Source organism: Apodemus sylvaticus, chromosome 1 (assembly GCF_947179515.1).
Source record: "Apodemus sylvaticus chromosome 1, mApoSyl1.1, whole genome shotgun sequence".
Classification (NCBI taxonomy): Eukaryota; Metazoa; Chordata; class Mammalia; order Rodentia; family Muridae; genus Apodemus; species Apodemus sylvaticus.
The window spans coordinates 153,408,182-153,434,312 of record NC_067472.1 but is presented as its reverse complement, the minus strand read 5'-3'; the positions used below and the strand labels follow the sequence as shown (position 1 = coordinate 153,434,312).

Below are 26,131 nucleotides of genomic sequence, written 5' to 3'. Positions count from 1 at the left end.
AAAGGCTATCTTTTTTCCATTGGATGTTTTCAGCCACTTTGTCGAGGATCAAGTGGCCATAGGTGTGTGGGTTCATTTCTGGATCTTCAATCCTGTTCCATTGATCCTCCTGCCTGTCACTGTACCAATACCATGCAGTTTTTAACACTATTGCTCTGTAGTATTGCTTGAGGTCAGGGATACTGATTCCCCCAGATTTTCTTTTGTTGCTGAGAATAGTTTTAGCTATCCTGGGTTTTTTGTTGTTCCAGATGAATTTGATAATTGCTCTTTCTAACTCTGTGAAGAATTGAGTTGGGATTTTGATGGGTATTGCATTGAATCTGTATAGTGCTTTAGGCAAAATGGCCATTTTAACTGTATTGATTCTACCGATCCATGAGCATGGGAGGTTTTCCCATTTTTTGAGGTCTTCTTCCATTTCCTTCTTCAGTGTCTTGAAGTTCTTGTCATACGGATCTTTCACATGTTTGGTAAGAGTCACCCCAAGATACTTTATACTGTTGTGGCTATCATTGTGTCCTGGATTTCCTGGATATTTTAGGTTACAAGCTTTTTGCATTTTGCATTTTCTTTAACTGTTGAGTCCATGGTTTCTATGGTATCTTCAGCATCTGAGATTCTTTCTTCTATCTCTTGTATTCTGTTGTTGATATTTGCATCTATGGTCCCTGATTTCTTCCCAAAGTTTTCTATCTCCAAAGTTGTCTCCCTTTGTGCTTTCTTAGTTGTTTCTACTTCTGTTTTTAGATCCTGAACATTTTTGCTCAGTTCTGTCATTTGCTCGTTTGTGTTTTCCTCTAATTCTTTAAGCGATTTTTGTGTTTCCTCTTTCATGACTTCTGCCTGTTGATCAAGGTTCTCCTGTATTTCTTTAAGTGATTTTTGCGTTTCCTCCTTATTGGCTTTTGTATTCTCCTGAATTTCTTTCAATGATTTTTGTGTTTCCCTTGTAAGGGCTTCTAATTTTTGATCCATTTTCTCCTGAATTTCTTTAAGTATGTCCTTCATGTTTTCCTGTACTAGCATCATGACCAGTGATTTTAAATCCAAATCTTGTTTTTCTGGTGTGTTGGGGTATCCAGGACTTGCTAAGGTTGGAGAATTGGGTTTAGATGCTGCCATAATGCCTTGGTTTCTGTTAGTAACGTTCCTACGTTTGCCTTTAGCCATCTGGTTCTCCCAGGAGTTCGATGGTCTTATTGTCACTGGCTGGAACTTCAACCGACTGTGGATCTTTAAGGTTATTTCTGCAACACTGGATGACTGGGTTTCTTCTGGCACAGATTACTGATATGCTGGCTTCCTCTTTTGTGCCTTTGGAGCCCTTCTCTGTCTTGCCTCAAGCAATGCTATACTTAGGTTGTCAAGGTCAACCAGGTGTTCTCTGTCTGCTCTATTATGGAGAGAAGAAGTTGTGGTGGGGGTCACTCCCTCTGTTGGTTCTCACATAGGACACAGGTCCTACGATGGACTGGCCTGCAGATGAACCGCCTATGTGCTCAGTTCCTGAGTACAGGCAGACCCCTGGTGGTTTGCATCACCAGAAATCTAAAGCTCAGGGTGTTACAGTACCTAGTGATCCTTTTGTGTCCCTGCAGACAGTGAGTTTGGCCACAGGGCTTCTCTCCTTCCACAGCTTCCTGGGCAGGACACGGGCCCTGAGCCCGGTGGGCAGGCAGACAAAAGCTGCCTAGGTGCTCAGTTCCTGAGTGCAGGCAGACCCCTGGCGGTTTGCACCACCAGAAATCTAAGGCTCAGGGTGTTACGGTACCTGGTGATCTCTCTGTGTCCCTGCAGACAGCAAATATGGCTGTGGGGCTTCTCTCCTTCCACAGCTTCCCGAGCCCGGCAGGCTGGCAGACAAAAGCTGCCTAGGTGCTCAGTTCCTGAATGCAGGCAGACCCCTGGCGGTTTGCACCACCAGAAATCTAAGGCTCAGGGTGTTACAGTACCTAGTGATCCTTTTGTGTCCCTGCAGACAGCAAATATGGCAGCGGGGCTTCTCTCCTTCCACAGCTTCCTGGGCAGGACATGGGCCCCGAGCCCGGCAGGCTGGCAGACAAAAGCCACCTAGGTGCTTAGTTCCTGAGTGTAGGCACACCCCTGGCGGTTTGCACCACTAGAAATCTAAGGCTCAGGGTCTTACAGTACCTAGAGATCCTTTTGTGTCCCTGCAGACAGCAAATATGGCTGCGGGGCTTCTCTCCTTCCACAGCTTCCCGAGCCCAGTGGGCTGGCAGACAAAAGCCACCTAGGTGCTCAGTTCCTGAGTGCAGGCAGACCCCTGGCGGTTTGCACCACCAGAAATCTAAGGCTCAGGGTCTTACAGTACCTAGAGATCCTTTTGTGTCCCTGCAGACAGCAAATATGCCTCTAATATTATTACCAGGGCCAGCACCTAGAAGTTTTCATGCTTACAATTTTTATAAGGCCCAAAATAGCACAGAGGTCCACTCAATTCAAAAGAATACTTACTGCTTCTTGTGGAAGCAATCTCCACACCACATATCACCTTCACATAACTATCTGCAGGGATCAACACTCAGGTTGAGCTTCCTGAGTCCTATGGACATGTCTAGAAAAGGTCAATACAGAATCTAATTCTGTATGCTAAGTTAAGTGAGAAGCATTATATTGTGGTGTGGCCTTGTTCGAGGAAGTGCATCACTGTGTTGGTGGTCTTTGAAATTCTTACCAGTGCTGAAGAGACCCTGTTATTAGGTCCCTGGAAGACAGTATCTTCCTAACTGCCTTTGGATAAAGATGTAGAACTCTCAGATTCTTCCCCTGTATCATGTCTGCCTGCATGCCTGCCATGCTATAAAGAAAATGGATTAAACCTCTGAAACTTTAATCTAGCCCCAATTAAATGTTTTTTTATAAGAGTTGCCTTGTTCATGATGTCTCTTTATAACAATAGAAATGTGAAGACAGAAACCCTGAGTGTGTTTTTAATGTGGTGAAACCTTTGTACAGTTCTGTAGTCTTCTTCCTCATGTAAGAATTTGTACTGGTTAGAAACCATGTGAATATACTTAGTATACTGAAGCTTTTGCACACCTGTATACTTTTCATCATTATGAAACTATTCATAATGGAGTAAAATTCTATGAATTTCAGCAATGTGATAAAACCTTTATGTCATGAGGTTCACTGAGGTCCAACACAATTCCAATACCATTACAATGTAAATGATAAGAATTTTTTGTAGACAACTTGCTACTGACTAAACAGGACCACACAAATACACTCAGAAGCTTAGTTGCATCACCACACTTCTCCCACTCCCTGAGCCAGAAACTGATATAGATTCCAAATCTGAAAAGCACAACCATCCATGCCAAGTTAGAGCTGTATTTGCCACCAATCAGGATTTCCTTCTCCTGTTAATCTAAGTCAAATGATACAGATTATAGGTTTATGGGCTAGCCTAACATAGACATTTGTTATTTTGTGGTTAGGAACAGGCATTTTATTATGATGAATAAAGCAAGAATACCAGAAATTATTGTTAGGGACAGTTATATATTTTGTGGTACAAAACATGAACAATAAAAGCTGGCCAGATATTGTTAAGTATGTAGGTTCACTAGGTTTTGAAGCCTAAACATAGTTTCAACTTCTGATTAAATGAAGGATGGCAACAAAAGGCAGTCCTTTGGTCAATGTTCTTTTGTTTGTTGCTAGCCTATATGTAGCAAAGTCATCTTTGAATATACAACAGAACACACATTGAAGAGAAATCTTAGAAATGTAATCAATGTGAAAAAAAGTTTTCACTAAACAGTTATATATTAATACATAAAAGAACACATCCTTGATAGAGAGGCTATAAACCATCAGTGTAGTAAAGCCTTTGCATGTAGCAGTAGTCTCAGAGACCATAAGAAATATTCATAATGCAGAGAAACTGCACAGTCATAGTCAGTGTGTTAAAGCTTTGTATTTTCTGGTTTATTTAAACCAGAGTAAACTTTTTACTATGTAATCACTCAATTAAGGTCTTTGCATATCACAGCAGTCTATTAGGACCTTCAAGAATACCAAAAGACTTTGCAAGATCTTACCCAATACAATTCCATTCAGTTACTCAAGATTATTTATTTATTATGTAGAAAAAGAAGTGATGTGTCAAAAGTGAATTCAAATTTTATGGTATCCCTATTTTGTTTGGAATTGCACGCTCATTTGTACATACCAAAGATACCTTTTTATTTTTAGTTAAACATGTATCCAAAAAATTTGCTGAAAATTTTTTATCAGCTCTAAGGGTAGCCATTGAACATTTTGGTTCAGTCATGCACACTATCATATTAGCTGCAAATAAAGACAATTTTACTTCCTCCTTTCTAATTTATTTTATTACCATCATCTCCTTTCATTTTATTGTTGTAGCTAAAGTTTTAGATAGTATATTGAATAGATATGGAGAAAATGGAACACTTTGTCTTGTTTTCACCTTAGTAGAATTAATTTGATTTTCTCTCAATTTAATTTTATGTTTGCTATAGTCTTGCTATAAAGTAATAATTTGTGTTTAGGTATGTACTTTATATCCCTACTCATTCTTAGAATTTTATTGTAAGGTTTAATGGATTTCCATGTCCCTTAACACAGGTTCCCAATTTTGCCAAGGCAGTTGCCTGCAAAATTGGAAGGAAGTGTGACCATAGGCGAGGAAGAGAACTTCAACATATGCATATAGGCAACTTCCCTGTCATGTGAGAGTTTTTTTTCAATTTTTATGTTATCACCTCTCTTCATGATATTGGGTTGTCATCACAGACTCAGGATTAGAGAGACAGCATCTACTTATGCTTTTACATCTGTTAAGGACTTCCTTACCTGGAAAGCGAACACTTTCTTGGAGTTGGGAAAGGTCACAGGTAAGTGGGTAAGTTTGCAGGGTAGAAAGCTCTTCAAGGAGGCAAGAAGACCCTGCCTGGAAACTTGGTTGAATGATTTCTCTAGAGGAGGAAAGAGCAAGCTGTCAAAGACCTGATTGACACTCCTATACATGAAATTTAAACCTGACAAAAATTGTAGGAAATATCTACATGAATAATACCTTGACAGTGGCACCCCCCCCCCCCCAAGCTGCCTAAGATTGCTACCAGAGCCAGTACTCCGAAATTTTCATGGCTTTCATTTTGATGAGGTCAAAAATGGCACAGAGGTCTACTCATTTCACAGGAAGACTTACTGCTTCTTGTGGAAGCAATCTCCTCGCCACATATTACCTTCATGTAACTATGTGTAGGGATTAACACTCAGGTTGAGCTTCCTGAATATTAAGGACAGGTCTACAAAAGGTCAATACAGGATCTCGAGTCTAAATGAAGAGACAATTGTATTCCATATTCGAGGTGCCAGGATGGTATCCTCCCACCTCAAGGTCTATCTTGCATATTTGCAAGCAGTGGGAAATATTCTCATTGAAATTCTGGAGTTTACAAGTTGTCAGAGGACAGGGATCTTAGACTGCAATAGGTCCCTTTGTGATAAGGTTTAATGGATTTCCATGTCAGTTAACACAGGTTCCCAATGTTGCAAGGCAGTTGCCTGAAATGTTGTCACGAATCACAGTGGCATTAGGTTCCACAAAATACAGACTGCCCTGAAACCACCTCTGAAATTTGGCTCAAGTTTTCTGGGTGATTCTACACTGACCTTTAGTCAGAGCAGAAAGGATGATTGTGGATGTAATTTGGAAGAAAGAGGGACCATAGGCGAGGAAGTGAACTTCAACTTTTAAATAAAAGCAACTTCCCTGTTGTGTGATAGTTTTTCATATATTGCTGAAAGGTATGCCATTTGGGAGCAATTCATGTGGACCACAGTGGTAGTGAAGATCACAGACTGGACTGTATCTCTCCCATTAAGTAATAAAGCAAATCGTTGTACTCAGTGTCTCTAGTGTCATGGGAAAAGAGAATGCTACAAAGCCATGGATATGGTGATACCTGGCCACCATATAGAAAATATTGGTGGAGACCAGAAATTTTGGAATGTGCCATCCTCTTCTACTGATGAGACACAGCTCATGATGATGTGGGAAAATTTATTGGGTTTTTCAGAAATGATTTTACATCACTTAATCAGTTTGTGTCCATGGTAGACCTTACTCAGAATCAATCTCTCTTTGCTATGCATGGTTAAATTTTTCCTACAATGTAAAGCTGGAGACTGAGTGAGAATTTGAGCCGAAACTCTTAAGGCACATGTCTTTTCTAAGGGAAGCCATGAGTCAGGAAACTTCCACTTACCTGTGATCTGTGATTCTCAGTCTGCCAAGAGGGCATGGCAGATGACTGCAAAAGAGTAGAAAGAAAGGGTCATCAGCAATGTGTTGTCCTTGCAAATCTGCAAAAAATAGAATGCTACACCCCCCCCCCCCCAGCAGTGCTTTTTGACCTGCACTGCTTGCCAACCAAGCTGCACCATGAGTGTCCTGGTTTGCTCTCATTGGAAACAAGAAAAGCACCTCTGAGGACCTCAGAAAAGGTTCCCAAGTGATTCCCAAATAGTAAGAGGAAAACTGCTTTGAACCCTGTAAACCTGGTTGGGCCAGAGCGTAATCTTTGAGCATGATATTTATGTCATCACCTCTCTTCATGATATTGGATTGTCATCATAGACCCAGGATTAGAGAGACAGCAGCCACGTATGCTTTTATATCTGGTATCCACATCCTTACCTGGCTAGCGAACACTTTCTAGGAGTTGGGAATGGTCATAGGCAAGTGGGTAAGTTTGCAGGGTAGAAAGCTCTTCAAAGGAGGCAAGGGGACCCTGCCTGGATAGTTTGTTGAATGATTTCTCTAGAGGAGGAAAGAGCAAGCTGTCAAACCCCTCGTTGACACTCCTATACAAGAAACTTAAACCTGAGAGAAATTGTAGGAAATCTCTACATGAATAATACCTTCACAGGAGCACCCCTCTGAAGTTGACTCTAAAATTACTACAAGAGCCAGTACCCCAAATTTTCATGGCTTTCATTTTGATGAGGTCAAAAATGAAACAGAAGTCCACTCATTTCACAGGAAGTATTACTGCTTCTTGTGGAAGCAATCTCTTTACCATATATCACATTCATGTAACTATGTCTAGAGAACAACACTCAGGTTGAGCTTCCTGAATCCATAGGACAGGTCTACAAAAGGTCAATACAGGATCTCGAGTCTAAATGAAGAAACAAATGTATTCCATATTCAAGTTGCCAAGATGGCATCCTCCCACCTCAAGTTCTATCTTGCATATTTGCAACAGTGGGGAATACTCTCAGTAAAATTCTGGAATTTACAGGTCCCCACAGGAAAGTGATCATGGACTGCAATTGGTCCCTTTATGATAAGGTTTAGTGGATTTTGATGTACATTAACACAGTTTCCCAATGTTGCAAGGCAGTTGCCTGCAATGTTGTCACGAATCACAGTGGCATTAGGTTCCACAACACACAGATTGCCCTGAAACCACCTTAGAAATTCTTTGCTATGCATGGTTAAATTTTTCCTACAATTTAAAACTGGCAACTGTAGGAAATCTCTACATGAATAATAGCTCACAGTGGCACCCCCTGAAGCTGACGCTAAGATTCCTACCAGTGTCAGTACCCCAAAGTTTTCATGGCTTTCACTTTAATGAGGTAAAAATGGCACAGAGTTCCACTCATTTCACAGGAAGACTTACTGCTTCTTGTGGAAGCAATCTCCTCACCACATATCACCTTCATGTAACTATGTGTAGGGATCAACAATCAGGTTGAGCTTCCTGAAGCCTAAGGACAGGTCTGCAAAAGGTCAGTACAGTATCTCGAGTCTAAATGAAGAGACAAGTGTATTCCATATTCAAGGTGCCAGGATGGTATCTCCCACCTCAGGTTCTATATTGCATATTGGAAATCGGAGGGAAATGCTGTCATTAAAATTCTGGAAATTACAGGTTCTCAGGGGACAGGAATCTTGGACTACAATAGGTACATTTGTGATAAGGTTTAATGGATTTCCAAGTCCCTTAACACAGGTTCCCAATGTTGCTAAGGCAGGTGCCTGCAATTTTATCATGCATCACAGTTAGGTTCCACAATAGACAGACTGCCCTGAAACCACCTCCGAAATTTGGCTCAAGTTTTCTGGGTGATTCTACACTGACCTTTATTCAGAGAAGAAAGGATGATTGTAGATGAAATTTGGAAGGAAGAGAGACCAAAGGCAAGGAGGAGAACTTCAACTTATGTATATAAACAACTTCACTGTTGTGTGAAAGCTTTCGGTATTATTGCTGAAAGGTGTGCCATTTGGGAGAATTCTTGTGGGCCACAGAGGTAGGGAAGATCAAAGACTGGACTATATCTCTCTCATTAAGTAATAAAGCAAAGCCATGTACTCACTGTCTCTAGTGTCATGGGAAAAGAGAATTCTACAAAGCCATGGATTTGGGTGATGACCTATGATACCTGGCCACCATATAGGAAACATTGGTGGAGACCACAATTTTGGGAATATGTCATCCTCATCTATTCATGGGACACAGCTCATGATGATGTTGGAAATGTTATTGGGTATTTGAGAAATTATTTTACTTCTCTTAATCAGTTTGTATCCAGGGTGGACCTTACTCAGAATCAACTTCTGTTTGCTATGCATGGTTAAATTTTTCCTACAATGTAAAAATGGAGACTGAGTAAGAATTTCAGTCCAAAGTCTTAAGGCACATGTCTTTTCTAAGGGAAGCTATGAGTCAAGAAACTTCTACTTACCTGTGATCTGTTATTCTCTTGCGTCCAAGAAAGCATGGCAGATGACTGTAACAGAGTAGAAAGAAATGTTCATCAGCAATGTGTTGTCCTCGCACACTTGCACAAAAATAAAATGCTACACTCAGTGGTGTCTTCCTACGTCAAGGTCTATCTTAAATATTTGCAATAAGTGGGAAAAGCTCTCACTAAAATTCTGGAATTTATAGGTTCTCAAGGGCAGGGATCTTAGACTGCAATAGGTCCATTTGTCATAAGGTTTAGGCACAGAGTTCCACTCATTTCACGCGAAGACTTACTGCTTCTTGTGTAGGAAAACTCCTCACAACATATCACTTTCATGTCACTATGGGTAGGGGACAACTCTCAGGTTGAGCTTCCTGAATCCTAAGGATAGGTCTACAAGAGGTCAATACAGGATCTCGAGTCTAAAGGAAGAGACACGTGTATTCCATATTCAAGGTTCCAGTATCATATCCTCCCACCTCGAGGACTATCTTGCATACTTGCAGTCATTGGGAAATGCTCTCACTAAAATTATGGAATTTACAGATTCCCAGGAGACAGGGAACTTGAACTGCAATAGGTCCCTTTGTGATAAGGCTTAATGGATTTTCATGTCAGTTAACACAGGTTCCCAAGGTTGCAACGAACTTGCCAGCCATGTTGTCATGAGTCACAGTGTCATTAGATTCAACAACACACAGATTGCCCTGAAACCACCTCAAAAAATCAGGCTTCTGGGTGATTCTACACTGACCTGTAGTCAGAGTAGAAAGGATGTTTGGGGAGGAAAACTGGTAGGAAAAGGGACCATAGGCGAGGAAGTGAGCTACAACTTTTAAATAAAGGCAACTTCCCTGTTGCGTGATAGTTATTCCTGTATTGCTGAAAGGTGTGCCAATTGGATGCAGTTCATGTGGACATTGGCAGTAGTGTAGATCACAGACTGGACTACATCTCTCTCATTCAAAATAAGGCAAAGCTTTGTACTCAGTGTCTCTAGTGTCATGGGAAAAGAGAATTCTACAAAGCCATGGATATGGGTGATGATCCCTGGCCACCATTTAGAAAACATTGTTGGAGACTACAAATTTGGGTATGTGTCATCCTCCTCTACACATGAGACACAGCTCACGATGATGTGTGAAATTCTATTGAGTTTTTCAGAAATTATTTTAATTCTCTTAATCATTTTGTGTCCAGGGTGGTCCTTACTCAGAATTAAACTCTCTTTTCTATGCATGCTTAAATTTTCCCTACAATGTAAACCTGGAGAATGAGTGAGAATTTGAGTCCATGCTCTTAGGGACATGTCTTTTCTAAGGGAAGCCATGAGTCAGGAAACTTCCACTTACCTGTGATCTGTGATTCTCTGGTTTCCAAGAAGGCATGGCAGATGACTGCCAAAGAGTAGAAAGAAATGGTCATCAGCAATGTGTTGTCCTCGCATGCTTGCACAAAAATAGAATGCTACACTCGGTGATTGTTGGCCTGCACTGCTAGCCAACCAAGCTTCACCATGAGTGTCCAGGTTTGCTTTCATTAGACACAGGAAAAGCAACTCTGAGGACCTCAGGAAAGGTCCCCAAGTGATCCCCAAATAGTAAGAGGACCACGGCTTTGAACTCTGTACACCTGGTTGGGCCTCAGCGTAATCCTATTGAGCATGATTTTTATGTCACCACCTCTCTTCATGACATTGGCTGTCATCATAGACCCAGGAGTAGAGAGACAGTAGCTATTTGTGCTTTTATATTTGCTACCCACATCCTTACCTGGCTAAGGAACACTTTCTCGGCGTTGAGAATGGTCACAGGTAAGTGGGTAAGTTTGCGCGGTAGAAAGCTCTTCAAAGGAGGCAAGGGGTCCCTGCCTGGAAAGTTTGTTGAATGATTTCTCTAGAGGAGGAAAGAGCAAGCTGTCAAACCCCTGGTTGACACTCCTATACAGGAAACTTTTTTTTTTTAATATTTATTTATTTATTATATGTAAGTACACTGTAGCTGTCTTCAGATGCCAGAAGAGGGTATCATATCTCTTTATGGATGGTTGTGAGCCACCATGTGGATGCTGGGATTTGAACTCATGACCCTTGGAAGAGCAGTCAGTGCTCTTACCCGCTGAGCCATCTCTCCAGCCCCCCTATACAGGAAACTTAATCCTCAGAGAAATTGTAGGAAATCTCTACATGAATAATACCTTCACAGTGGCACCCCCGTGAAGCTGACTCTAAGATTCCTAACACAGCCTGTACCACAAATTTTCATGGCTTTCACTTTATGAGGTAAAAAGGGCACAGGGTTCCACTCATTTCAGACGAAGACTTACTTCTTCTTGTGGAAGCAATTTCCACAAAACTTATCACTTTCATGTAACTATGCTTAGGGGACAACTCTCAGGTTGAAGCCCCTGATTCCTAAGGATAGGTCTACAAAAGGTTAATACAGGATCTCGAGTCTAAAGAAAGAGACACATGTATTCCATATTCAAGGTGCAGGGATCATATCCTCCCACCTCAAGGTCTATCTTGCATACTTGCAATCATTGGGAAATGCTCTCACTAAAATTATGGAATTTACAGATTCCCAGGGGACAGGGAATTTGGACTGCAATAGGTCCATTTGTGATAAGGTTTAATGGATTTCCATGTCAGTTAACACAGGTTCCCAAGGTTGCAAGTAACTTGCCAGCAATGTTGTCATGAGTCACAGTGGCATTAGGTTCAACAGCACACAGATTGCCCTGATACCACCTCAGAAAATTAGCTCAAGCTTCTGGGTGATTCTACACTGACCTGTAGTCAGAGTAGAAAGGATGTTTGGGGAGGAAATTTGGTAGGAAAAGGGACCATAGGCGAGGAAGTGAGCTACAACTTTTAAATAAAGGCAACTTCCCTGTTGTGTGATAGTTTTTCCTATATTGCTGAAAGTTGTGCCTATTGGGAACAATTCATGTGGACACCAGCAGTAGTGTAGATCACAGACTGGATTATCTCTTTCATTCAACAATAAGGCAAAGCTCTGTACTCAGTGTCTCTAGTGTCATGGGAAAAGAGAATTCTACAAAGCAATGGATATGGGTGACGATTCCTGGCCACCATATAGAAAACATTGGTGGAGACTACAAATTTGGGTATGTGTCATCCTCCTCTACACATGAGACACAGCTCATGATGATGTGTGAAATATTATTGGGTTTTTGAAAAATTATTTTACTTCTCTTAATCATTTTGTGTCCAGGGTGGTCCTTACTCAGAATTAAACTCTCTTTTCTATGCATGCTTAAATTTTTCCTACAATGTAAAACTGGAGAATGAGTGAGAATTTGAGTCCATGCTCTTACGGAAATGTCTTTTCTAAGGGGAGGAATAAGTCAGGAAACTTCCACTTACCTGTGATCTGTGATTTTCTGGCTTCCCAGAAGGCATGGCAGATGACTGCAGAAGAGTAGAAAGAAACGGTCATCAGCAATGTGTTGTCCTCCCACACTTGCACAAAAATAGAATGCTACACTCGGTGCTTGTTGGCCTGCACTGCTATCCAACCAAGCTTCACCATGAGTGTCCAGGTTTGCTCTCATCAGAAATAGGAAAAGCGCCTCTGAGGACCTCAGGAAAGGTCCCCAAGTGATTCCCAAATAGTAAGAGGACCACGGCTTTTAACTCTGTAAACCTGGTTGGGCCTCAGCGTAATCCTATTGAGCATGATTTTTATGTCATCCCCTCTCTTCATGACATTCGGCTGTCATCATAGACCCAGGAGTAGAGAGACAGTAGCTATTTGTGCTTTTATATCTACACTCCACATCCTTACCTGGCTAAGGAACACTTGCTTGGCGTTGAGAATGGTCACAGGTAAGTGGGTAAGTTTTCAGGGTAGAAAGCTCTTCAAAGGAGGCAAGGGGTCCCTGCCTGGAATGTTTTTTGAATGATTTCTCTAGAAAAGGGAAGAGCAAGCTGTCAAACCCATGGTTGACACTCCTATACGTGAAACTTAAACCTCAGAGAAATTGTTGTAAATCTCTACGTGAATAATACATTCACAGTGGCACCCCCTTGAAGCTGACTCTAAGATTCCTACCACTGCCTGTACCACAAATTTTCATGGCTTTCACTTAATGAGGTAAAAATGGCACAGAGTTCCACTCATTTTACACAAAGACTTAAAGCTTCTTGTGTAAGAAATCTCCTCACAACATATCACTTTCATTTAACTATGGGTAGTGGACAACTCTCAGGTTTAGCTTCCTGAATCCTAAGGATATGTCTACAAAAGGTCAATACAGGATCTCGAGTCTAAAGGAAGAGACACGTGTATTCCATATTCAAGGATCCGGGATCATATCCTCCCACCTCAAGGTCTATCTTGCATACTTGCAATCATTGGGAAATGATCTCACTAAAATTATGGAATTTACAGATTCCCAGGGGACAGGGAATTTGAACTGCAATAGGACCGTTTGTGATAAGGTTTAATGGATTTCCATGTCAGTTAACACAGGTTCCCAAGGTTGCAAGGAACTTGCCAGCAATGTTGTCATGAGTCACAGTGGCATTAGGTTCAACAACACACAGATGCCCTGATACCACCTCAGAAAATTAGCTCAAGCTTCTGAGTGATTCTACACTGACCTGTAGTCAGAGTAGAAAGGATGTTTGGGCAGGAAATTTGATAGGGAACGGGACCATAGGCGAGGAAGTGAGCTACAACTGTTAAATAAAGGCAACTTCCCTGTTGCGTGATAGTTTTTCCTATATTGCTGAAAGTTGTGCCAATTGAGAGCAATTCATGTGGACACCAGCAGTAGTGTAGATCACAGACTGGATTATCTCTTTCATTCAACAGTAAGGCAAAGCTCTGTACTCAGTGTCTCTAGTGTCATCGGAAAAGAGAATTCTACAAAGCAATGGATATGGGTGATAATTCCTGGCCACCATATAGAAAACATTGGTGGAGACTACAAATTTGGGTATGTGTCATCCTACGCTACACATGAGACACAGCTCATGATTATGTGTGAAATATTATTGGGTTTTTCAGAAATTATTTTACTTCTCTTAATCATTTTGTGTCCAGGGTGGTCCTTACTCAGAATTAAACTCTCTTTTCTATGCATGCTTAAATTTTTCCTACAATGTAAAACTGGAGAATGAGTGAGAATTTGAGTGCATGCTCTTACGGACATGTCTTTTCTAAGGGAAGGAATGAGTCAAGAAATTTCCTCTTACCTGTGATCTATGATTTTCTGGCTTCCAAGAAGGCATGGCAGATGACTGCATAGAGTAAAGAAATGGTCATCAGCAATGTGTTGTCCTAGCACACTTGCACAAAAATAGAATGCTACACTCGGTGCTTGTTGGCCTGCACTGCTATCCAACCAAGCTTCACCATGAGTGTCCAGGTTTGCTTTCATCAGAAACAGGAAAAGCGCCTCTGAGGACCCCAGGAAAGGTCCCCAAGTGATCCCCAAATAGTAAGAGGACCACGGCTTTTAACTCTGTAAACCTGGTTGGGCCTCAGCATAATCCTATTGAGCATGATTTTTATGTCATCACCTCTCTTCATGACATTGGGCTGTCATCATAGACCCAGGAGTAGAGAGACAGTAGCTATTTGTGCTTTTATATCTGCTCTCTACATCCTTACCTGGCTAAGGAACACTTTCTTGGCATTGAGAATGGTCACAGGTAAGTGGGTAAGTTTTCAGGGTAGAAAGCTCTTCAAAGGAGGCAAGGGGTTCCTGCCTGGAAAGTTTGTTGAATGATTTCTCTAGAAAAGGAAAGAGCAAGCTGTCAAACCACTGGTTGACACTCCTATACGTGAAACTTAACCCTCAGAGAAATTGTAGTAAATCTCTATGTGAATAATACCTTCCCAGTGGCACCACTGGGAAGCTGACTCTAAGATTCCTACCACTGCCTGTACCACAAATTTTCTTGGCGTTCACTTTAATGAGAAAAATGGCACAGAGTTCCACTCATTTCACATGAAGACTTACTGCTTCTTGTGTAAGAAATCTCCTCACAACATATCACTTTCCTGTAACTATGGGTAGGGGACAACTCTCAGGTTGAGCTTCCTGAATCCTAAGGATACGTCTACAAAAGGTCAATACAGGATCTCAAGTCTAAAGGAAGAGACACGTGTATTCCATATTCAAGGTTCCGGGATCATATCCTCCCACCTCAAGTACTATCTTGCATACTTGCAATCATTGGGAAATGCTCTCACTAAAATTATAGAATTTACAGATTCCCAGGGGACAGGGAATTTGGACTGCATTGGTTTGTTTGTGATAAGGTTTAATGGATTTCCATGCCAGTTAACACAGGTTCCCAAGGTTTCAAGGAACTTGCCAGCAATGTTTTCATGAGTCACAGTGGCATTAGGTTCAACAACACACAGATTACCCTGAAACCACCTCAGAAAATCAGCTCAAGCTTTTGGGTGATTCTACACTGACCTGTAGTCAGAGTAGAAAGGATGTTTGGGGAGGAAATTTGGTAGGAAAAGGGACCATAGGCGAGAAGGTGAGCTACAACTTTTAAATAAAGGCAACTTCCCTGTTGCGTGATAGTTTTTTCTATATTGCTGAAAGGTGTGCCAATTGGGAGCAATTCATGTGGACACCGGCAGTAGTGTAGATCACAGACTGGACTATATCTCTCCCATTCAAATAAGGCAAAGCTTTGTACTCAGTGTCTCTAGTGTCATGCGAAAAGAGAATTCTACAAAGCCATGGATATGTGTGATGATCCCTGGCCACCATATAGAAAACATAGGTGGAGACTACAAATTTGGGTATGTGTCATCCTCCTCTACACATGAGACACAGCTCATGATGATGTGTGAAATGTTATTGGGTTTTTCAGAAATTATTTTACTTCTCTTAATCATTTTGTGTCCAGGGTGGTCCTTACTCAGAATTAAACTCTCTTTTCTATGCATGCTTAAAATTTCCCTACAATGTAAAACTGGAGAATGAGTGACAATTTGAGTCCATGCCCTTAGGGACATGTCTTTTCTAAGGGAAGCCATGAGTCAGGAAATTTTCATTTACCTGTGGTCTGTGATTCTCTAGCTTCCAAGAAGGCATGGCAGATGACTGAAAAAGAGTAGAAAGAAATGGTCATCAGCAATGTGTTGTCCTCGCACGCTTGTACAAAAATAGAATGCTACACTCGGTGATTATTGGCCTGCACTGCTAGCCATCCAAGCTTCACCATGAGTGTCCAGGTTTGCTTTCATCAGACACAGGAAAAGCGCCTCTGAGGACCTCAGGAAAGGTCCCCAAGTGATCCCCAAATAGTAAGAGGACCACCGCTTTGAACTCTGTACACCTGGTTGGGCCTCAGCGTAATCCTATTGAGCATGATTTTTATGTCATCACCTCTCTTCATGACATTGGGCTGTCATCATAGACCCAGGAGTAGAGAGACAGTATCGATTTGTGCTTTTATATCTGCTATCCACATCCTTACCTGGCTAAGGAACACTTTCTCGGCATTGAGAATGGTCACAGGTAAGTGGGTAAGTTTGCAGGGTAGAAAGCTCTTCAAAGGAGGCAAGGGGTCCCTTCCTGCAAAGTTTGTTGAATGATTTCTCTAGAGGAGGAAAGAGAAGGCTGTCAAACCCCTGGTTGATACTCCTATACATGAAACTTTATCCTCAGAGAAATTGTAGGAAATCTCTACATGAATAATACCTTCACAGTGGCACCCCCGTGAAGCTGACTCTAAGATTCCTACCACTGCCTGTACCACAAATTTTCATGGCTTTCACTTTATGAGGTAAAAATGGCACAGAGTTCCACTCATTTCACATGAAGACTTACTGCTTCTTGTGGAAGCAATCTCCTCAAAATGTATCACTTTCATGTAACTATGCGTAGGGGACAACTCTCAGGCTGAAGCCCCTGAATCCTAAGGATAGGTCTACAAAAGGTCAATACAGGATCTCGAGTCTAAAGAAAGAGACACATGTATTCCATATTCAAGGTGCAGGGATCATATCCTCTACCCTCAAGGTCTATCTTGCATACTTGCAATCATTGGGAAATGCTCTCACTAAAATTATGGAATTTACAGATTCCCAGGGGACAGGGAATTTGGACTGCAATAGGACCGTTTGTGATAAGGTTTAATGGATTTCCATGTTAGTTAACACAGGTTCCCAAGGTTGCAAGTAACTTGCCAGCAATGTTGTCATGAGTCACAGTGGCATTAGGTTCAACAGCACACAGATTGCCCTGATACCACATCAGAAAATTAGCTCAAGCTTCTGGGTGATTCTACACTGACCTGTAGTCAGAGTAGAAAGGATATTTGTGCAGGAAATTTGGTAGGAAAAGGGACCATAGGCGAGGAAGTGAGCTACAACTTTTAAATAAAGGCAACTTCCCTGTTGCGTGATAGGTTTTCTTATATTGCTGAAAGTTGTGCCAATTTGGAACAATTCATGTGGACACCAGCAGTAGTGTAGATCACAGACTGGATTATCTCTTTCATTCAACAATAAGGCAAAGCTCTGTACTCAGTGTCTCTAGTGTCATGGGAAAAGCGAATTCTACAAAGCAATGGATATGGGTGATGATTCCTGGCCACCATATAGAAAACATTGGTGGAGACTACAAATTTGGGTATGTGTCATCCTCCTCTACACATGAGACACAGCTCATGATGATGTGTGAAATATTATTGGGTTTTTCAAAAATTATTTTACTTCTCTTAATCATTTTGTGTCTAGGTTGGTCCTTACTCAGAATTAAACTCTCTTTTCTATGCAAGCTTAAATTTTTCCTACAATGTAAAACTGGAGAATGAGTGAGAATTTGAATCCATGCTCTTATGGACATGTCTTTTCTAAGGGGAGGAATGAGTCAGAAAACTTCCACTTACCTGTGATCTGTGATTTTCTGGCTTCCCAGAAGGCATGGCAGATGACTGCAAAAGAGTAGAAAGAAATGGTCATCAGCAATGTGTTGTCCTCGCACAATTGCACAAAAATAGAATGCTACACTCGGTGCTTATTGTCCTGCACTGCTATCCAACCAAGCTTCACCATGAGTGTCCAGGTTTGCTCTCATCAGAAACAGGAAAAGCGCCTCTGAGGACCTCAGGAAAGGTCCCCAAGTGATCCCCAAACAGTAAGAGGACCACGGCTTTGAACTCTGTAAACCTGGTTGGGCCTCAGCGTAATCCTATTGAGCATGATTTTTATGTCATCACCTCTCTTCATGACATTCGGCTGTCATCATAGACCCAGGAGTAGAGAGACAGTAGCTATTTGTGCTTTTATATCTACTCTCCACATCCTTACCTGGCTAAGGAACACTTTCTTGGCGTTGAGAATGGTCACAGTTAAGTGGGTAAGTTTGCAGGGTAGAAAGCTCTTCAAAGGAGGCAAGGGGTCCCTGCCTGGAAAGTTTTTTGAATGATTTCTCTAGAAAAGGAAAGAGCAAGCTGTCAAACCCCTGGTTGACACTCCTATACGTGAAACTTAAACCTCAGAGAAATTGTTGTAAATCTCTACGTGAATAATACATTCACAGTGGCACCCCCTTGAAGCTGACTCTAAGATTCCTACCACTGCCTGTACCACAAATTTTCATGGCTTTCACTTTAATGAGGTACAAATGGCACAGAGTTCCACTCATTTTACACAAAGACTTACTGCTTCTTGTGTAAGAAATCTCCTCACAACATATCACTTTCATGTAACTATGGGTAGGGGACAACTCTCAGGTTTAGCTTCCTGAATCCTAAGGATACGTCTACAAAAGGTCAATACAGGATCTCGAGTCTAAAGGAAGAGACACATGTATTCCATATTCAAGGTTCCGGGATCATATCCTCCCACCTCAAGGTCTATCTTGCATACTTGCAGTCATTGGGAAATGCTCTCACTAAAATTATGGAATTTACAGATTCCCAGGGGACAGGGAATTTGAACTGCAATAGGACCGTTTGTGATAAGGTTTAATGGATTTCCATGTCAGTTAACACAGGTTCCCAAGGTTGCAAGGAACTTGCCAGCAATGTTGTCATGAGTCACAGTGGCATTAGGTTCAACAACACACAGATGCCCTGATACCACCTCAGAAAATTAGCTCAAGCTTCTGAGTGATTCTACACTGACCTGTAGTCAGAGTAGAAAGGATGTTTGGGCAGGAAATTTGATAGGGAAAGGGACCATAGGCGAGGAAGTGAGCTACAACTTTTAAATAAAGGCAACTTCCCTGTTGCGTGATAGTTATTCCTGTATTGCTGAAAGGTGTGCCAATTGGATGCAGTTCATGTGGACACTGGCAGTAGTGTAGATCACAGACTGGACTACATCTCTCTCATTCAAAATAAGGCAAAGCTTTGTACTCAGTGTCTCTAGTGTCACGGGAAAAGAGAATTCTACAAACCCATGGATATGGGTGATGATCCCTGGCCACCATTTAGAAAACATTGTTGGAGACTACAAATTTGGGTATGTGTCATCCTCCTCTACACATGAGACACAGCTCACAATGATGTGTGAAATGTTATTGAGTTTTTCAGAAATTATTTTAATTCTCTTAATCATTTTGTGTCCAGGGTGGTCCTTACTCAGAATTAAACTCTCTTTTCTATGCATGCTTAAATTTTCCCTACAATGTAAACCCGGAGAATGAGTGAGAATTTGAGTCCATGCTCTTAGGGAAATGTCTTTTCTAAGGGAAGCCATGAGTCAGGAAACTTCCACTTACCTGTGATCTGTGATTCTCTGGCTTCCAAGAAGGCATGGCAGAAGACTGCAAAAGAGTAGAAAGAAATGGTCATCAGCAATGTGTTGTCCTCGCACAATTGCACAAAAATAGAATGCTACACTCGGTGCTTGTTGGCCTGCACTGCTATCCAACCAAGCTTCACCATGAGTGTCCAGGTTTGCTCTCATCAGAAACAGGAAAAGCACCTCTGAGGACCTCAGGAAAGGTCCCCAAGTGATCCCCAAACAGTAAGAGGACCACGGCTTTGAACTCTGTAAACCTGGTTGGGCCTCAGCGTAATCCTATTGAGCATGATTTTTATGTCATCACCTCTCTTCATGACATTCGGCTGTCATCATAGACCCAGGAGTAGAGAGACAGTAGCTATTTGTGCTTTTATATCTACTCTCCACATCCTTACCTGGCTAAGGAACACTTTCTTGGCGTTGAGAATGTTGACAGTCAAGTGGGTAAGTTTGCAGGGTAGAAAGCTCTTCAAAGGAGGCAAGGGTTCCCTGCTTGGAAAATTTTTTGAATGATTTCTCTAGAAAAGGAAAGAGCAAGCTGTCAAACCCCTGGTTGACACTCCTATACGTGAAACTTAAACCTCAGAGAAATTGTAGGAAATCTCTACATGAATAATACATTCACAGTGGCACCCCCTTGAAGCTGACTCTAAGATTCCTTCCACTGCCTGTACCACAAATTTTCATGGCTTTCACTTTAATGAGGTAAAAATGGCACTGAGTTCCACTCATTTTACACAAAGACTTACTGCTTCTTGTGTAAGAAATCTCCTCACAACATATCACTTTCATGTAGCTATGGGTAGGGGACAACTCTCAGGATTAGCTTCCTGAATCCTAAGGATACGTCTACAAAAGGTCAATACAGGATCTCAAGTCTAAAGGAAGAGACACGTGTATTCCATATTCAAGTTTCCGGGATCATATCTTCCCACCTCAAGGTCTATCTTGCATACTTGCAATCATTGGGAAATGCTCTCACTAAAATTATGGAATTTACAGATTCCCAGGGGACAGGGAATTTGAACTGCAATAGGACCGTTTGTGATAAGGTTTAATGGATTTCCATGTCAGTTAACACAGGTTCCCAAGGTTGCAAGTAACTTGCCAGCAATGTTGTCATGAGTCACAGTGGCATTAGATTCAACAACACACAGATGCCCTGATACCACCTCAGAAAATTAGCTCAAGCTTCTGAGTGATTCTACACTGACCTGTAGTCAGAGTAGAAAGGATGTTTGGGCAGGAAATTTGATAGGGAAAGGGACCATAGGCGAGGAAGTGAGCTACAACTTTTAAATAAAGGCAACTTCCGTGTTGTGTGATAGTAATTCCTGTATTGCTGAAAGGTGTGCCAATTGGATGCAGTTCATGTGGACACTGGCAGTAGTGTAGATCACAGACTGGACTACATCTCTCTCATTCAAAATAAGGCAAAGCTTTGTACTCAGTGTCTCTAGTGTCACGGGAAAAGAGAATTCTACAAAGCCATGGATATGGGTGATGTTCCCTGGCAACCATTTAGAAAACATTGTTGGAGACTACAAATTTGGGTATGTTTCATCCTCCCCTACACATGAGACACAGCTCACGATGATGTGTGAAATGTTATTGAGTTTTTCAGAAATTATTTTAATTCTCTTTTTTTTTCATTCTTTTTTTTATTCGATATAATTTATTTACATTTCAAATGATTTCCCGTTTTGAAATCTAGCCCCCCCCCACTCCCCGAAAGTCCCGTAAGCCCCCTTCTCTTCCCCTGTCCTCCCTTCCACCCCTTCCCAGTTCCCCGTTCTGGTTTTGCTAAATACTATTTCACTGAGTCTTTCCAGAACCAGGGACCACTCCTGCTTTCTTCTTGTATCTCATTTGATGTGTGGATTATGTTTTGGGTATTACAGTTTTCTAGGTTAATAACCACTTATTAGTGAGTGCATACCATGATTCACCTTTTGAGTCTGGGTTACCTCACTTAGTATGATGTTCTCTAGCTCCATCCATTTGCCTAAGAATTTCATGAATTCATTGTTTCTAATGGCTGAATAGTACTCCATTATGTAGATATACCACATTTTTTGTATCCACTCTTCTGTTGAGGGATACCTGGGTTCTTTCCAGCATCTGGCAATTATAAATAGGGCTGCTATGAACATAGTAGAGCATGTATCCTTATTACATGGTGGGGAATCCTCTGGGTATATGCCCAGGAGTGGTATAGCAGGATCTTCTGGAAGTGAGGTGCCCAGTTTTCGGAGGAACCGCCAGACTGATTTCCAGAGTGGTTGTACCAATTTGCAACCCCACCAGCAGTGGAGGAGTGTTCCTCTTTCTCCGCACCCTCTCCAACACCTGCTGTCTCCTGAATTTTTAATCTTAGCCATTCTGACTGGTGTAAGATGAAATCTTAGGGTTGTTTTGATTTGCATTTCCCTAATGACTAATGAAGTTGAGCATTTTTTAAGATGCTTCTCCGCCATCCGAAGTTCTTCAGGTGAGAATTCTTTGTTTAACTCTGTACCCCATTTTTTAATAGGGTTGTTTGGTTCTCTGGAGTCTAACTTCTTGAGTTCTTTATATATATTGGATATTAGCCCTCTATCTGATGTAGGATTGGTGAAGATCTTTTCCCAATTTGTTGGTTGCCGATCTGTCCTCTTGATGGTGTCCTTTGCCTTACAGAAACTCTGTAACCTTATGAGGTCCCATTTGTCAATTCTTGCTCTTAGAGCATACGGTATTGGTGTTCTGTTCAGAAACTTTCTCCCTGTACCGATGTCCTCAAGGGTCTTCCCCAGTTTCTTTTCTATTAGCTTCAGAGTGTCTGGCTTTATGTGGAGGTCCTTGATCCATTTGGATTTGAGCTTAGTACAAGGAGACAAGGATGGATCAATTCGCATTCTTCTGCATGCTGACCTCCAGTTGAACCAGCACCATTTGTTGAAAAGGCTATCTTTTTTCCATTGGATGTTTTCAGCCTCTTTGTCGAGGATCAAGTGGCCATAGGTGTGTGGGTTCATTTCTGGATCTTCAATCCTGTTCCATTGATCCTCCTGCCTGTCACTGTACCAATACCATGCAGTTTTTAACACTATTGCTCTGTAGTATTGCTTGAGGTCAGGGATACTGATTCCCCCAGATTTTCTTTTGTTGCTGAGAATAGTTTTAGCTATCCTGGGTTTTTTGTTGTTCCAGATGAAGTTGATAATTGCTCTTTCTAACTCTGTGAAGAATTGAGTTGGGATTTTGATGGGTATTGCATTGAATCTGTATATTGCTTTAGGCAAAATGGCCATTTTAACTATATTGATTCTACCGATCCATGAGCATGGGAGGTTTTCCCATTTTTTGAGGTCTTCTTCCATTTCCTTCTTCAGAGTCTTGAAGTTCTTGTCATACAGATCTTTCGCATGTTTGGTAAGAGTCACCCCAAGATACTTTATACTGTTTGTGGCTATTGTGAAGGGGGTCATTTCCATAATTTCTTTCTCAGCCTGCTTATCCTTTGAGTATAGGAAGGCCACTGATTTGCTTGAGTTGATTTTGTAACCTGCCACTTTGCTGAAGTTGTTTATCAGCTGTAGGAGCTCTCTAGTGGAGTTCTTTGGGTCACTTAGGTAGACGATCATGTCGTCTGCAAATAATGATAGTTTGACTTCCTCCTTTCCAATTTGTATCCCTTTGACCTCCTTATGTTGTCGAATTGCCCGAGCTAGTACGTCAAGTACAATATTGAAAAGATAAGGAGAAAGGGGGCAGCCTTGTCTGGTCCCTGATTTCAGTGGGATTGCTTCAAGTTTCTCTCTGTTTAGTTTGATGCTGGCTACCGGTTTACTGTATATTGCTTTTACTATGTTTAGGTATGGGCCTTGAATTCCTGTTCTCTCCAAGACTTTAAGCATGAAAGGATGCTGAATTTTGTCAAATGCTTTTTCAGCATCCAATGTAATGACCATGTGGTTTTGTTCTTTGAGTTTGTTTATGTAGTGGATTGTATTGATGGATTTCCGTATATTGAACCAACCCTGCATTCCCGGGATAAAGCCTACTTGATCATGGTGGATGATCGTTTTGATGTGTTCTTGGATTCGGTTGGCAAGAATTTTATTGAGTATTTTTGCATCGATGTTCATAAGCGAAATTGGTCTGAAGTTCTCTTTCTTTGTTGGATCTTTGTGTGGCTTTGGTATCAGCGTAATTGTGGCTTCGTAGAAGGAATTGGGTAGTGTTCCTTCTGTTTCTATTTTGTGGAATAGTTTGAAGAGTATTGGTGTTAACTCTTCATTGAAGGTCTGGTAGAATTCTGCACTGAAACCATCTGGTCCTGTGCTTTTTTTGGTTGGAAGACTTTCTATGACTCCTTCTATTTCTTTAGGCTTTATGGGACTGTTCAGATGGTCTAGTTGGTCCTGATTTAATTTTGGTATTTGGTATCTGTCAAGGAAATTGTCCATTTCCTCCAGATTCTCCAGTTGTGTTGAGTACAGGCTCTTGTAGTAGGATCTGATGATTTTTTGGGTTTCCTCAGTTTCCGTTGTTATGTCTCCCTTTTCATTTCTAAGTTTGTTAATTTGGATACTTTCTCTGTGCCCTTTGGTCAGTCTGGCTAAGGGTTTATCTATCTTGTTGATTTTCTCAAAGAACCAGCTCCTGGTTTTGTTGATTTTTTGTATGGTTCTCTTTGTTTCTACTTGATTGATTTTGGCCCTGAGTTTGATGATTTCCTGCCTTCTACTCCTCCTGGGTGAAATAGCTTCTTTTTGTTCTAGGGCTTTCAGGTGTGTCATTAAGTTGGTAATGTATGCTCTCTCCATTTTCTTTTTGGAGGCACTCAGGGCTATGAGTTTTCCTCTTAGCACTGCTTTCCTTGTGTCCCATAGATTTGGGTATGTTGTGTTTTCATTTTCATTGTGTTCTAAAAAGTCTTTAATTTCTTTCTTTATTTCTTCCTTGACTAAGGTATCATTGAGTAGAGTATTGTTCAATTTCCACGTGTATGTGGGTTTTCTGTTGTTTCTGTTGCTATTGAAAACCACTTTTATTCCATAGTGATCAGATAGGAGGCATGGGATTAGTTCTATCTTCTTATATTTGTTGAGGTCTGTCTTGTAACCAATTATATGGTCGATTTTGGAGAAGGTACCATGAGGTGCTGAAAAAAAGGTATATTCTTTTGTTTTAGGATAGAATGTTCTATATATATCAGTTAAATCTAATTGGTCCAAAGCTTCAATTAGTTTCATTGTGTCCTTGTTTAGTTTCTGTTTTCCTGATCGGTCCATTGAGGAAAGTGCAGTGTTGAAGTCACCCACAATTATTGTGTTAGGTGCAATGTGTGCTTTGAGTTTTAATAAAGTTTCTTTTATGAAAGAGGGTGCCCTTGCATTTGGAGCATAGATGTTCAGGATTGAGAGTTCTTCTTGTTGTATTTTTCCTTTGACCAGCAAGAAGTGTCCCTCAGAGTCTCTTTTGATGACTTTGGGTTGAAAGTCAATTTTATCTGATATTAAAATGGCTACTCCAGCTTGTTTCCTGAGACCATTTGCTTGTAAAATTGTCTTCCAGCCTTTTACTCTAAGGTAGTGTTTGTCTTTGACCCTGAGGTGTGTTTCCTGTAAGCAGCAAAATGTAGGGTCCTGTTTACGTATCCAGTCCGTTAGTCTGTGTCTTTTTATTGGGGCATTGAGTCCATTGATGTTAAGAGATATTAAGGAATAGTGATTGTTACTTCCTATCATTTTTGACGTTATTTTTTAAATTTGAATGCTTAACTTCTTTTGGGTTTGATGAAAGGTTACTATCTTGCTTTTTTCAGGGTGAAGTTTCCCTCCTTGTATTGGTGTTTTCCTCCTATTATCCTTTTTAGGGCTGGGTTTGTGGATAGATATTGGGTGAACTTGGTTTTGTCGTGAAATATCTTAGTTTCTCCATCTATGGTGATTGAGAGTTTTGCTGGATATAGTAGTTTTGGTTGGCATTTGTGTTCTCTTAGAGTCTGCATGAGATCTGCCCAGGACCTTCTAGCCTTCATAGTCTCAGGTGAAAAGTCTGCTGTGATTCTGATAGGTCTTCCTTTATATGTTACTTGGCCTTTTTCTCTTACTGCCTTTAATATTCTTTCTTTGTTTAGAACATTTGGTGTTTTGATTATTATGTGACGGGAAGTATTTCTGTTCTGGTCCAGTCTGTTTGGAGTTCTGTAGGCTTCTTGTATATTCATGGGCATCTCTCTCTTTAGGTTAGGGAAGTTTTCTTCCATAATTTTATTGAAGATATTTGCTGGCCCTTTAAGTTGTAAATCTTCACTCTCATCATTGCCTATAATCCTTAGGTTTGGTCTTCTCATTGTGTCCTGGATTTCCTGGATATTTTGGGTTACAAGCTTTTTGCATTTTGCATTTTCATTAACTGTTGAGTCCATGGTTTCTATGGAATCTTCAGCATCTGAGATTCTTTCTTCTATTTCTTGTATTCTGTTGTTGATATTTGCATCTCTGTCCCCTGATTTCTTCCCAAGGCTTTCTATCTCCAAAGTTGTCTCCTTTTGAGTTTTCTTAGTTGTTTCTACTTCTGTTTTTAGATCCTGGATGGTTTTGCTTAGCTCCTTCACTTGC

General features: G+C 41.1%; 7 non-coding genes across 7 annotated transcripts; all 7 read right to left on the bottom strand.

The window, feature by feature from the left end:
• Window positions 1-6,567: 6,567 nt before the first annotated feature.
• LOC127676995 (small nucleolar RNA SNORD115) lies at window positions 6,568-6,644 on the bottom strand. The gene has a single exon (XR_007976401.1). It is a non-coding gene; the product is annotated as a small nucleolar RNA SNORD115 (small nucleolar RNA).
• A 3,757-nt stretch (window positions 6,645-10,401) lies between these two features.
• On the bottom strand, window positions 10,402-10,479 carry LOC127676953 (small nucleolar RNA SNORD115). Its single transcript, XR_007976360.1, has one exon. It is a non-coding gene; the product is annotated as a small nucleolar RNA SNORD115 (small nucleolar RNA).
• Window positions 10,480-12,437: 1,958 nt separating this feature from the next.
• On the bottom strand, window positions 12,438-12,516 carry LOC127676934 (small nucleolar RNA SNORD115). The gene has a single exon (XR_007976341.1). It is a non-coding gene; the product is annotated as a small nucleolar RNA SNORD115 (small nucleolar RNA).
• Window positions 12,517-14,270: 1,754 nt separating this feature from the next.
• Window positions 14,271-14,349, bottom strand: LOC127676926 (small nucleolar RNA SNORD115). The gene has a single exon (XR_007976333.1). It is a non-coding gene; the product is annotated as a small nucleolar RNA SNORD115 (small nucleolar RNA).
• A 1,756-nt stretch (window positions 14,350-16,105) lies between these two features.
• On the bottom strand, window positions 16,106-16,184 carry LOC127676881 (small nucleolar RNA SNORD115). Its single transcript, XR_007976291.1, has one exon. It is a non-coding gene; the product is annotated as a small nucleolar RNA SNORD115 (small nucleolar RNA).
• A 1,758-nt stretch (window positions 16,185-17,942) lies between these two features.
• LOC127676888 (small nucleolar RNA SNORD115) lies at window positions 17,943-18,021 on the bottom strand. Its single transcript, XR_007976298.1, has one exon. It is a non-coding gene; the product is annotated as a small nucleolar RNA SNORD115 (small nucleolar RNA).
• Window positions 18,022-19,780: 1,759 nt separating this feature from the next.
• On the bottom strand, window positions 19,781-19,859 carry LOC127676887 (small nucleolar RNA SNORD115). The gene has a single exon (XR_007976297.1). It is a non-coding gene; the product is annotated as a small nucleolar RNA SNORD115 (small nucleolar RNA).
• Window positions 19,860-26,131: the final 6,272 nt, after the last annotated feature.